This window comes from Psittacula echo, assembly GCF_963264785.1.
Source record: "Psittacula echo genome assembly, chromosome: Z".
In the NCBI taxonomy this organism is placed as follows: domain Eukaryota; kingdom Metazoa; phylum Chordata; class Aves; order Psittaciformes; family Psittacidae; genus Psittacula; species Psittacula echo.
The window spans coordinates 40,893,770-40,908,312 of NC_137742.1; positions in this window are offsets into that span (position 1 = coordinate 40,893,770).

Genomic DNA, 14,543 nt, shown 5'->3' on the forward strand with positions numbered 1-14,543 from the left:
GGTTGGAAAGGATGTCAGCCTCCTGCTCAAGGCAGAGTCAATGCTGAATTCAGATCAGATTGTTCCAGGCTTTGTGGAGCTAGGTTTTTAAGACCTCCTGAGGTGAAGATATCACAACCTTTCCAGGAAACCTATTCTACTACTTCATTATCCCCCACAGTGACCTTTTTTCCTTATGTCCAGTTAGAATGCTCCCTGTATTTGTTTACAATCACTGTCTCCTGCCATGCATTTCAGCAAAGAGTATGGCACTGTCTTCTCAGGAACCTCTTCCTCAGTATTGGAAAGTTGCCATCTGGTCCCCAAAAGCCACCTCTTTTCCAAGCTGAACAAACCCATTTCCTTCATTCCCTCCTCCCAGAATCTGTGCTCCAGTCCCTGACCATCTTGGTGACCCTTGAAGTATTCAGTTCATCAACATCTTTGTTACGTGTCGTGGTTTAAGCCCAGCTGGCAACTCAGAGCCACACAGCCACTCACTCACTCCCCTGCTTTTTCCCACCTGCTCCTGGTGGGACGGGGAGGACAATCAAAAGAATGTAAACCCCATGGGTTGACATAGAAACAGTCCAGTAACTAAGATATAATACAAAACTACTACTAGTAGTAATACAAATGAAAAAGGAAATAACAAGGGGAGAAAATAGAAAACTAAAAAGGGAAGGGAAAAAAACCCAATAAACACAAGTAATGTACAATACAGTTGCTCACCACCTGCCGACTGATATCCACCCCGACCTGAGCATTGATCAGTCCCTTCTGGGTAACTCCCCCCAGTTTATATACCAGGCATGAAGTGCTGTGGTACGGACTATCCCTTTGGCTAGTTTGGATCAGGTGTCCTGTCTCTTCTCCCTCTCAGCTTCCTTACTACTGCTTTACTGGCAGAGCATGAGAGACTGAAAAGTCCTTGATTGGAGTAAACATCACTTAGCAACAACTGAAACATTGGTGAGTTTTCAGCATTGTTCTCAGATTAAAGCTGAAACACAGCACTGCACCAGCTGCTAGGAAGGAGAAAAATAACTGTTATAGCTGAGCCCAGGACATTATGTTATGCTGGGGGCTCAAAACTGAATGCAGTTGTCTCACAGACTCTAGAGGAGAGACAATATAAGAGACAATATACCTTAAGTTGAGTTGATCAAATGCCCCTCAGCGATCATGGGACTCTCCCTTTCTGTCATTTTAACAGTCGTTACAATTGAGAAAGAAAGCTGAAGAATTATCTAAAGCTGTCAGTAGCCCAGCTCTCAGCTCTTCCGTAGGCCAGCACAGGTACTATGGTTCATAATAATCTGTAAGTAAGCTTTATTTTGCATCTATGAATTCATAAAAGGCCACCTGTATCAATCAAATCAGAAAGAGATTTCTGTTTTCTGTTACTGCTTTTTGAAAATATGTACATGTTTTCACCATCCCCGGAAATGTTTGAAAACCATGTAGATGAGGCCCTTAGTGACATGGTTTAGTGGTGGTCTTGGCAGTCCTGGGATAATGCTTGGACTTGATGATCTTAAAGGCCTTTCCCTAGCCAGCTGATTCTATGATTCTATGGTTCTACATCATTTGCTTCATAAGACTGCACAGGGATACTTGCTCTTTGACACCTAAACTAAATATTAATATGCCTGAAAAGCTAGGCCAAGATAACCCAAAATGTCTGTTGCTTAGACTTTCAAATAGATACAAAAATGTTATTTAGTAGCCTTCAGCTCACTATTTGGAGTACAGTCATTTGGACATAAAACATATCATATGGGTAGTTGACGTTTGTATTAAATCAGAATGCAGTGCAGTGCAGAGGAAACCTTCCTCCCCCCTCCCCCCCCCAAAAAAAAAATCAGACAAAGCTCTCAAAGTTGTTTGTTGGATTAGTTTTCCTCTTGCATGTTCTCTCATGAGTCATGGAAAACTCGATTTTGTCCCAGCTTAACTGCACTAGATTTAGTATTGCTATTCCATTTTTAGTTTTGACAGGTAGCTTACCACCGGATGAGGAAATCTGAATGACCCTAATGCTCATATGGGCCAGAGAAAAAGTGTAGTTAGATGAAAAGTTCCTCTGGGATATTGCTGAGGACAAGATCAATATCTGATCTTCCTAATTATTGTCAGACTCTGCTTCTGGTGACACTAGCACATATTTATCACCATCTGTTTTATCAGAGGAAACTTAAGTATTGTATTGCGCACCCAATAGATCAACAAATAACACACTGACAGCTCTTTGAGGCAAAGAAGGAAAATAAACACTGCCTTTATTTGTAAAATGCAGTATAAGCTACTAAGTCATCTCTGGTCAGACTTGCACCAGAACTTCTGATTGCTGACACCCAGTTATGAAGTGTCTATCTGCACCAAAGAAGGACAAAACAAAGGAGTAAAATGTATACACCGTCCTCCTCCCTGCAAGTTACATCCTGTGCTCTAACATCTAATTTTTCATTTAAACTGACTTTCTATAGTTCACTTATGCTTTTCTAGCGTAAGTATCAGAGGGAATCAGTTTGGAAGTAAACATCCTTTTACCACTTTTTCCAATCTTGGAAAAGAAGCTTACACATACTGACAACCAAGAGCAGATTAAAAAGCAGTTCTGAACTACACTGTGCCAAACTTTGTTACAACCTTTCCAAATTTCTGTGCTGGGAGTCTTCCACCACACAGATCTATAATGTTCTTTACATGAAAGAATAAAAATGAAAATCATTAATATTCTAAAATTATCTGGATGACATTCTGAGAATATGCGCCAGAGCCTGAAAGACATTCCTGAAAATCAGTCAGTTTCCTGAAAATCAATCACTATTAGTTTGAGTTTCCAGACCCACTGCATTCCATCTGGTATGAAGAAATATTTAAGTAGTAAACAGTTAATGACAGAAAATTAATCTGAATGAAATAGACTTACAGGAATCTGTTAGAGGTGCACATTATTTCCTGCGATCAGGGACAGCTGTTGCTGAAGACTTAGTAATATTTATCTTCTGCCGCAGCTAAATATGGTACAAAAATCAGCAAAACTAATTAATAAGTATCATCTTCAGCATGCATTATCTCATTATTTATTTCTTTGTTTTTCACCAATCTTCTCAATTCAAATATATAAAAAACTTTTACCTTCAAACACACAGATTAAATTTTAACCATATTTGTGTCATATAATGCATATTTCCAGGCCATATAACCATTCTCATCTACATGAGGTCCCTTCTGTCAGCATGGCTTTGGATCGGGGGTTAAAGGTCGGGATCATAAAGGGAAAATTCTAAACATGAAGTCCTTCAAATATTGAATCAAAGGGTCTGTTTCAGTTCACCATGCTTCAAATTGCAATTTCTGAGTTCTATTGCAGTTCAAAGTTCTATAACACACATACAGATAACTGCTCATTATGCTACCAAAATACCACAGTGGAAGTTTTCTTCATTTAGCATGGGCTTCTGGAACTCTTCAATATAACTTCATATATTCCATAATGATAGAGGGCTGAGAAAGATGAGTTCAATATATGGCGATCCCAGTCTGCAAGAAAGCACAAGAAAATTCATGTACTTAATCTTCTGGTGACGTGATCCAAAATTTGGTGGAGTATTCATGGAAAATGTTGGTTTATTTATCTCTATGCCTATGTTGTAATTTTATCACCTTTACTGAAAAAGATGATCTATGCTTCTTTACAAAAATATATTGGAGAAATGGGCAGGCAGGAACCTCATGAAGTTCAACAAAAAGTGCACAGTCCTATACCTGAGACCCCACAACCCCATGCATCAGTACATGCTGGGGGCCACCCAGGTCAAAAGCAGCTTGACAGAAAAGGACCTTGGCTCCTGGTGGACACCAAGTTGAACATATGCAAGCAATGTGCCCTGATGGGAAAAAAAACCCAACCCAAACAGCCAACAGCATCTTGGGCTGCATGAGCAGGAGTGTGGCCAGCAGGCTGAGGGAGGTGATCCTTCCCCTGCCCTCAGCATTGGCGAGGCCACACCAGGAGTGCTGGGACCAGTGCTGCGCTCTCCAGCACCAGAGAGACACGGACACACTGGAGAGAGCTTAGGGAAGGGCCACAGAGATGATGAAGAGACTGGGGCACCTCTTCCGTGAGGAACGGCTGAAAGAGCTGGGACTGCTCAGCCTGGAGAGGACAAAAAGCTCATGGGGGATCTGATCCATGGGTACAAATACCTGAAGGGAGGGTACCAAGAGGATGGAGACAGGCTCTTTCCAGTGGTGTCCAGTGACAGGACCACAGACAATGAGCATAAATTAGGACACAGGAGGTTCCCTCTGTTGGTCAGGAAACACTTTTTCACTGTGGGAGTGACTGAGCACTGGCACAGGTTGTCCAGGGAGGTGTGGGGTCTCCATTCTTGGAGATATACAAAAGCCATCTGAGCGCAGTTCTGGCTGTAGATGTCCTTGATCAAGCAGGGGTGTTGGAACAGGTGACCTCCAGAGGCCCCTTCCAACATTAGCCAGTCTGTGACTCTGAATACCAGCGAGCAGCTGATGATCAGACCATGAGTTCCAAATATAAGCATGAGGAATTTATTTTAGCCATAGGTCAATAGTGACAATGCTGTTTATCCAATGGTCTAAACTCAGTTTTCCAGCAGAGAGTTGTAAATCATGCAACAGTACCACAACAGCCCCTAAAATGCATGCTATAGCCCACCCCTTTGTCATTCATTGCACCCTTTTCACCTTTTCACACTAGTGTGGCTGCACTGAGCTCACTGTTTCTGGGCCACTCCTCCCTATCAATGCTTGGCTTTTAATCCATGATGCTGCTCCTTCTGGAAGACTCAGCTCAATATTACACACCAAATTAAGTTTTATTTCAAGTGTAAATCACCAGGGAACAGTGACAGGCTCAGTTCTACTCAGTATGAGATCCATTAACTAAAAACTCCGTGTTACAGACTGGTGAGTCTAACATACATACAGTTGCTAAATACATGGGGAAAGTATCTTCATCACCATTAAATCCATGAATAAATAAGCCTACAATCAAACTGGTGCAGAAAAAATATGCAATAAATTACTTGAATCCAGAAGAGGCCCATGGCAATGTGCAAAGTACTGCATATTATATTGTCTCTTTGTTTTGTTTAAGACTAGGATTCAAACATCATTCCATATTGTAAAACATCAGGTAGTATACTAGAGAACGTTTTCATTAAAAGGAGTATATTTCATCTATGGCATTTTCGTAGCACACTCACATAGAGGAAATCCGTCTACCTACAGACACAGCTTCAAGTCAAGGTAGGTCAAGTCTCTAAAGGCATCAACAAGGTTTTATTGCACCCCCTAGTGCCTGAGGACAGGCTTCTGTATGTTTAAAAATGATAATCTTATAATGGTTCTTGTCTTTCAAATTATTTTCTAGCAGCCACAGCCAAACTCAGGACATTATAATAAAATATATTAAATGCAAAATGCTTTTTACCATTAAAGCCTTTCCATTTTTCACTTTTTTTTTTTTTTTTTTTTTTTTTTTTCCAGACAGCATTAAAATAGGATTTAGTACTTTCACTGCAAGACCAGATCTTTGAGTGGCTGCTTCTGAAAATAAGCTTTGAGTCAGACAATGGGATGCAATTGCAGAACAACCCTATAGACACTTGGGCCAAAGAGCATGGCATTGAGTGGCTTAGTGGGTATATCACATCCCCTACTATGCACCAGCGTCTGGGAAAATTGAATGGTACAATGGGCTATTAAAAACCACACTGAGAGCAATGGGTGGTGGGACTTTCAAACATTGGGATACACATTCACCAAAAGCCACCTGGTTGGTCAACACCAGAGAATCTGCCAACAGGGCTGGCCCAGGCCAATCAGAACTTTTACATTGTGTAGAAGGGGATAAAGTTCCTGTGATGCACATAAAGAATTTGCTGGGGAAGACAGTCTGGGTTATTCCTGCTTCAGGTAAAGGAAAACCCACTTGTGGGATTGCTTTTGCTCAGAGACCCGGATATACTTGATGAGTAATGCAGGAAGATGGGAAAGTCCAACGTGTACCTCCAGGAGAATAGATTTTAGGGGAAAACAGCCAATGAACTCAATTATATGCTGTTGCCTGCTATGTAGCACTTTTATAGCCCACCAACTAGATGTCTTCAGGTGACCAGTGACTGGCCCTGACTTCCCTCCAACCATCATCCCAACAGAGAATGAACTTTGATGAAACCAAATGAGCTCAGCAGTGACCAGATGAGTTCCACAGTGTCATCGGCAGGCAACAATCCAGCACTGCACACAGTCTCTCCTCCTCTGAAAGACTGTTACAAGAGATGGAGCCCGACATTATGGACCGGATGGACTCAGCAGCTTTATAGGGACTGGTCCATGCACTAAGGAATGATATCTCTATATTGAAAAATGTGGGATGTGAGCATGAATGTGAAAGGTATGGAATAAGGGCTGGATACTGTCCTGGGTTCAGCAGCAGCAGTCAGTTTTTCTCCTTCTTAGTAGCTGGTGCAGCGCTGTGGTTTTGACTTTCGGCCTGGGAACAGCGTTGATAAACCAATGTTTTTAAATTGCTGCTCAGTAATGTTTACTCTGATCAAGGACTTTCTGAGTCTCATGCTCTGCCAGGGAGGAGGGGAAGCCGAGAAGCAGAGACAGGACACCTGACCCAAACTAGCCAAAGGGGTATTCCATACCACAGCACGTCATGCCCAGTATATAAACTGGGGGCAGTACCCGGAAGGGCAGATAGCTGCTCGGGTCTGGTTAGGTATTGGTCAGTGGGTGGTGAGCGGTTGTATTCTCTTCCCTTGTTATTTCCCTTATCATTATTATTATTGGTGGCAGCAGTAGTGATTTGTGTTATACCTTAGTTACTGGACTGTTCTTATCTCAACCCGTGGGAGCTACATTCTTTCAATTCTCCCCCAGTCTCGGAGGGAAGAAATCGGTGAGTCAGTGAGTGGCTGCATGATTCTGAGTTACTGGCTGAGCTTAAACCACGACAAATGTGCTATCTTTGTTTGCCCTGTACTTGAGAAACTTAATCTCTCCCTTCTGCAATAAGTATTAAATGGTCTTTTTATGAGTCATATGATTCAGTATGAAATGGGGCTTTGTCAGTCCTACCTGAGAACTAAAGTCAAAACACATGTGCCAGCATTTCAGTTGTCAATGAAACAAAATAAAGAGCTCCTCCATTACACCTCACCACCACTCATATATTAAAAGGTATTTTCCAGGAGCAGTAAGATGTTTGGTAAGAAATTTTGTCATGAAGAACAATGACATGAAGAACATGAAGAACAATGACATGAAGAATTTAATCAAGTCATAGTAAATATTTCAGATTAATAAGGTTAAATAAGAATAACATAATTCCATAATCATGTGGTTTAAACACTTGTCTTCAGTAAAGAATGATAGGCTGCTACATCAGCAGAGAGTGGGTTTAAGCTCCTATTGTCCAGTACCTCCAGCAGTCATTTACATCACCTTTTTACGTGTGAAAACTTTTCACATCGGATAGCAGTGTCTTGTGGTTTATATTCATGTTACACAGGTTTTTTTACATTCATGTGGCACAGATTCGTGCAACATGGAATCTGATGTTTCCAAAAGCTCTTGCACCTACTGCAGGTTAACTGATGTTCTTCCTATCTACAGTATTACTGATCTATGTGACAACTATAACATTTAGAGTAACATAATCAACCCCAAACACATTAAGCCATACTGCTACAAAGTAAGAGACACGTCAGGCCCTATTCTCATATGTACCTGAATTTAAGTTTACACCCATGGGAGTGTAAATGGAACTGGGTTTCTAAAGACAAATTGGAGGAAGGGTTATAAAACCCCATGCAGAGCTGATATAAAACTACAATCTATTCTTGATTCTATTCTAAAAAGTGCTTTTTAGTTTCTTCTTTGTTGCTGTTGTTGCCAAAAAAGCCTCAGAAATTGCCCAACTCCGACAATTCTTGTGTTAACATGTTTCAGATATAAGAAAAAAATAAAAACATCATCACATACCTTTGCAGGTAACTGAATAAAAATGATAGCTAGTTTATTTAAAGATGCTTAGCAAGAAGTGTAAAACATAGTTGATATAGAATGTTTTACTTTAGACTTAGTCTACTGAAGTAGTCTGGTTTCATTATTAAAAAGGTGTCTAATAGAACTGTACCAAGTTTTGACCCTCAATTCACTCAGTTTAGGAGATCCACAGAGTAACTCAGAACAAAAAAAATACCCCAGAAGATACTCTCAGGGGGTTGTTTTCTTGGAAACTGCAGCACAGCCGAATGTGCTTGGAGAAAGATTTCTAATACAAATACTTTTGTTCAACTGATTGTTTAGTATAACTGCATTGTGTTTCTCTCCATACTATATCCTATGAGTAGAGAGGTCTGTTTAGCCCCCATAGAGTGATGTAGACCTATTCCTTATTTCGCCTTTATTGCTTTCCTATATGCCAGCAGTTCTGACCTAGAAAATATACATCTGTGTCTGCTGTGTTTGAAACAGCTTGTTTTATGAACACATCACATGATTATTCACAGAATTAATATATCTTTAGTCTTTTATATAAAACCCAAAAGCTATTTATTTTAACAGAATTTAATTTACCTTTTATCTTCTCAATGGAAAGTGCATGTTTAAATGTTATGTCTGCTGAATAGACTAAACTTAAAGGCCATGAAGATGCGTGTTTCATTAATCAAAGTTACAAGCAGGCCCCAAAGATTGTGTGCACTTAAATTTCTAAACTATAACAAAGGAGAAGGCACAATTACTTACCCCCTCTCTATCACTTAAGACCTGCATAAATTCCTTGAATCCAAAGAAATCTCATTTATGTCCTAGTCTCTGGAATCAGCCTTTGGTGCCAAGGCAAGGCAAGAAGGAAAAAAAAAAGTACAACTCACATTTTTGGAAGCCAGTATGAAACATTTTCCAGTTTCAGGATCAAGGCTAAAAACTATTATTATTTTTAATGCTACTGCTCTACTCTTTCTCTGCTACCACCTTTAGGTCAAATGATGTTTGCAGTTGCATCTCATTGCACTTGTGAGATGACAAACAAGATTTATGCCTAACCTTCAGAATAAACAAAACATCTATTGACAAGATTTCATGCATGAAGAAGAGAAAAGGTTAAATCTGTTTCCTGATGACTAAACTAAACACCAAAAACCAAAAAATAAATACTTGAGATGTATGCAGGTATGGCTGATCGCCAGGACTATCAAAACTCCTGCTGATTGATATGTCACAATGAATCAGTTACTTTTAGCGTAATGACATTTGTAATTCAGAAACTCCAGAACACTAGCATCAAAAATCACAGCGAAAGTCAACTTACTCTTCACATTTTAGCTAATTCATATATCTCTTCTGTACAGAAGAGAACCTGAACTTCTCTTATACAACGTTCTTATGAAAATAAAAGCACAGCTGTTTTATTTTCAAAAAGTGTATTTAACAAAAGTAGGAGTGGGGAACTCAGCTGCATGAGGAACCCCATCTTTAATTCTGTGCATTTTATGACATGGCAACTGATCTAGCAAATATTAATAACATTAATTAAATTTCACTCCTTCTATCCCTAGATAGGTAAACAGGTAAAATTATCAAACTGCTAACTAATGATCCATGCCTAGTTATGCTTTTGCTTTTTTCTTTTTTAAAAGGCTTTAATAAAAAACCACAAAACACTGCAAGAGCTGTTCGCAGTGCGAAAGATGTAAGACAACTTTCTTAATCCCTGGGGCAAAGAAGGACTGTTTGTTTGTCAATCAAAATATATACACATAGGTACACACATTGATTTAGCAAAAAGTGTGAAAAAGCCAGGAATAGAGTATGATGCAAAATTGCACATTTCTGAATATTTGTGCAGCTGAACACTGCCAGAATCCAGTATCTGACACAATCTAAGCTCAATGGGATAGCCTTAGTTGTTAGAAGCTAAGCAGGGGAAGAAGGCAAAGGAGAGTGTCATATGCACAAGCTGCTTAAGTCTTCCCTGTGTCTTCATCTTTGGCCTCTGATAGATGACAGACTCTTGGAGCCAGATAGTCACTTGATCTGAACCAGTAGTTTAGTCCTATGTCTTGATTTTTAGCTATGTAGGCAAAAACCTGAATGTCTTATCTTTGGGGAGATATAAGTAACTCAGCTTCATGATTACTACCCATAATAACAACTACCCATAACAACAACTACCCATAACAACAGCTCCAGCTCCATGGAAGAGGTAGAGCTGGTAAACAATTTCAGAGAAGAGCTGGTCTCATCATGGCTATACTTTAACCGCAGAAGGAGGGTACTGAATCATGAACAGTATTTCTAAGATAAAAATAGCACCACAGCTTCTCAGCACATGCTCCAGAGACATTAATCATCTGCAGAATCCCAGCTTAATCAGCAGCATGACCTCCGTCAACAGACCAGTGCAATCACCTTGTCATGTTTAAGGGATAGGGCTGTAGCATGTGTTCTTTCTTTTTTTAAGCACAACACAAAAAAAAAAAAAAGAAGAGAGAGAGAGAAAGGAAACTGACAGGTATATTCCAAGTGTCCTAATGTATAACAGCTTTAGTTTTTAATCACAATCTGGATCTCTAAAGCATGAGTCTGCATTAGGTTTTGTGATACTACTTAGTCTTTCCACATCTCGAGTCTTTATATCTGTAATGAAATTATTACAAATCTCTTCACAGAATTTTCATTTTACTAAAGCCAGAAAACACAGGCTTATCATTGCTTTCAGCATATGCAAGCCTTGGGCATAGGCAAGGGTTTCTGGAAAACTATTCTGGTCTCTGCCAACATTAATTGAGCAGAACTCATCTACATGAGCTATTTTCATCAAGAAGCACAGAGTTTGCCTTCTTGTTAGCAGCAGACCTCCCTAAGTAACTCTAAGAGCATTTAAACATTAAAATTAGGATACGGTAAGAAAATCATTGGATGAAAAAAAAAATGTTGGACAAAAATAAAGCAGGGCATTTATGTTCAGAAACGTAACAAAGTTCTCACTTGTAATATCTAAGATTTGACAAATGTTGTAACAAGCAATTTTATCATGTAGTGAAACCATGACATTTTAACTTAATAGAACTTGCCTACATTCTATTTGGCCAATTGTTATTAAAAAGCAGTAACAAATGAATTTTACATATAGTCAGAGTACAGGATAACATGAAATACTGTTGTTTGAGCAAGGATTCAAGGCCAGAATATAATGACAGCCAATATTAAGAAACAGAAAGATGAAAGCTATGCTGTATACTTAATCACTCTTCTCTGAAACATTTCAGGATAATACACTAGGCCACTTTCCCAAGGATGTACAGATTTTGTATATATGAAAACTGAACAGAGGTGTCCTTAGTCAGCCAGGGTTTTTTAACTACGTTTGCTTCTGGCAGCATTTTAACCATGTATTAAAGAAACCAATCATACATATCTGTGGCGTCATGGAAGTTTGGACTCAAAGTACAGGACCATTTTAAACACTATGTAAAAGAAGTACAATGTTTTGAAGCAAGATGCTTTCTCTCTGAAAAAAGACCCCACCCAAAACCAAAACCACAAAACAAACCCCCAAAATCCCACCAAACCCCAGTAACATTATTTTTAGAATTAGTGCTCTTTATTTAACTTGGCAGCAGGGTGGACTTCTTACCTGTTTAGAGATTGATGAACTAATAAGGTTGGTTTACTTTGCAAAAAAATTTATGTGCTAGTTGTTCTCCACTCTAATAGCTAAACAAGAACTTGAAAATTAGTTTATATATGGTGTGAACAAACTGGAAACAAGTTTGTTTTCTTAATATTTTACTCATTGCCTAAGTAACTACAGGTTGAAAACTTTAAAAACACACAGAGCTACCAAAAGAATGTACATTTTATGTATGTAGCTCCTCACATTCAATTACCTTGTTTTACATGCATACAAAGCAAATTGTGAGATTCATATTGGAAGTGGCAGCTCATTTGTGCACACATTTACAGAAGGTTTGCCAGCAATTTCAGATCTTTCCATTTTTTGGAGCCTACCATTCCAAGCACTGCTATTCTCTTAGTGAAGAGAAAACGACAGCTTACATTCTTCTAGCACACAACCCTGGATTTTCATTGTGAACTGTGTTTCACGGGAATATTTGAAATGAGATTGCTTATACTCTAAATAGCATTGTTACTTGTAATTTTGGTGGATGCTCAATATGACTCCCATTATCTAGAGAGTTTTGAGCATTGAATTCTCTCAACGCAACAACTGTAAGAAACCACAAGTACTAGAATGAGCCAAGAAAAGTTTTAAGATATGAGATTTAAGGGTTAGATTAAGCAGGGCAAAATATCTGAATTTGGGAGATTGAATAAAAAGATGTTTCTTTAGAAATATGAGACCCCTCCCATCTATCTATTTCTCTGAATGCTTACTTCCTCCCATCTGTTTACCACTGAGCAGGACAGAGACTGGAAAAAAAAAAAAAAAACAAAACAAAAAAAACCCAAAACAAAACAAAAAAAAAAAACGAAAAACAAAAACAAAACAAAAAAAAAAAACTTGGGTGAGGAAGAAATTGAGAAAGTAAATAGGTGGACTGCCAGTACCAGTTTGGACTAAGAGAACACATTTAGTAGCACTGGGATAGGCTAGGATTAGGCTTGATGGGTATAGCGAAGATTCAGACTAGAAATAGTTAACATAAATTCATGAGAAGAGGACCTGTTAAATTAATTGTAGCTGTTACCATCATTCACTGGGCTATGACAATTTATGGTTAATTAAGAGATGTAAGATGCAATCATCTCAAGTAGACAAATAATGGTAAAAAGCTGGTCAGGTAAACCGATACTTGCAGGTACATTTGCAGTTAGTTGAAGTACATTTGCAGGTTAAGACTATAACTACTCTTTGGCTTATGTGAAGGGGGTAGTCATACTGGCTCAGAGAAAGATCAGTTCCAATCTGAATTATCGGCTGATCTAAAACAAGACTGAGAAATAGGCTTTTTCAGTTCCAGCTGCAACACGAGTGAAGGATAACGCAAAAGAATTCAGAAGGCATTGCCATGTAGCAAGTACCTCTGTAAACAGTGCATGAAGCTAAACTTAAATGTGGTGTGGCAGGTTGTTGCAAAAGCAGAGCTAAGTGGAAGGCCCATAAATGGGGTTTGGTCTGGGAGTCAGTTCAAAGCAAAGAGCTAAAGAAAAAGAGCGTAAAGAAAACCCAGCAGAGTAGCAGGGAGACTAGTGAAAAAATTAAAAAAACAAACCACAAGCCCCAAAAAAACAAAAAAAAATCACATCGATCTAAAGCTGCAAACACCTGGACCTCACTGTATCCTGTATAGAAAGGAAGTTCTTGGGCAAGACCAGTGACATTTAACCAATTCAACTTAAGTCCCCAGATGCACCAAGTCCCTCTAATAAAGTGCAGTGAGGATCACAAGGAGGAAGCTCCTGCCTGGACTACACCTCTCAGCACAGTATACACCACCCACTGCAGTGATAATTTGCATTAAAAGTAGCAAAAATTTACTTTCCCTTTAAAACTGCTGGGCTAAATCTACAAATACACTCCATGATGAGATTTCTAGAGAGAATGCTACCGTTTGTCATTGAAAGCTCACTTTTCAGAATTGAATGCTGCTTTAAGAACACAGGGACATATTTTAACTATGTCAATATACAGTTTGCCTCACTTACAGCTGCCAAGAGGAGAGGTTTAGCCTGTTGTGTTGTTTCAGCACATCCATCAGCCTTTACAGACTGCTGAATCCAGCTGCCCAATTATGCATCTTCACAATTACATCAAGTGCCAAACTGGCTTTAGTAAAAACACAGTTAATATTTACTGAGAAAATAACAGACTACATACCATTGAAAAATATGTCAGCTTCTTTTTTTCCCAAAATAATTTAATTTTTCACTCTATTAAAATGGAACTTAAACTGAATGCAACTAACTGAAAAATCTGTCACCTGAGTGAGGATACTAACTTTTGCCATTCTCAGTGCAGCAAAAAGAGACATGCAGTCATGCAGTCTCTGTACAAGCAATTACAGGATTCCTTACATTATTTTATTTTTCTCGATTTATAATTAAATACTGCATTAATATGTTAATATGCTACATTAACATAATCATGTTAATATATGAAGGGCTAACCCATCTTTCATATTCACTTTGTTTAATGTAAAAGACAGAAAAGGTATCTTAGGAAATATTTTACACAAGACTAAGATAAGGTTCAGCCTTTACTGAATGAAAATTTATTTCATTTTTCTACTAGCTAACAAGGTTTTACATTTACTTTTATGACTTGTAAATGTATGTAAGTTTATGCAATTTGTCTGAAACAGTCTAAAACTCCTTCAACATACATGCTTTCAGAGCTACTGTGGATTACACTTAACTCAGAACACACACACACACACACACATTTCCAAGCTGATCGCACAGTTATCACTACACACTTATATAAGCATTTACAGGTCTATCGGTATCTACTTCCAATTGTAACAAATAGC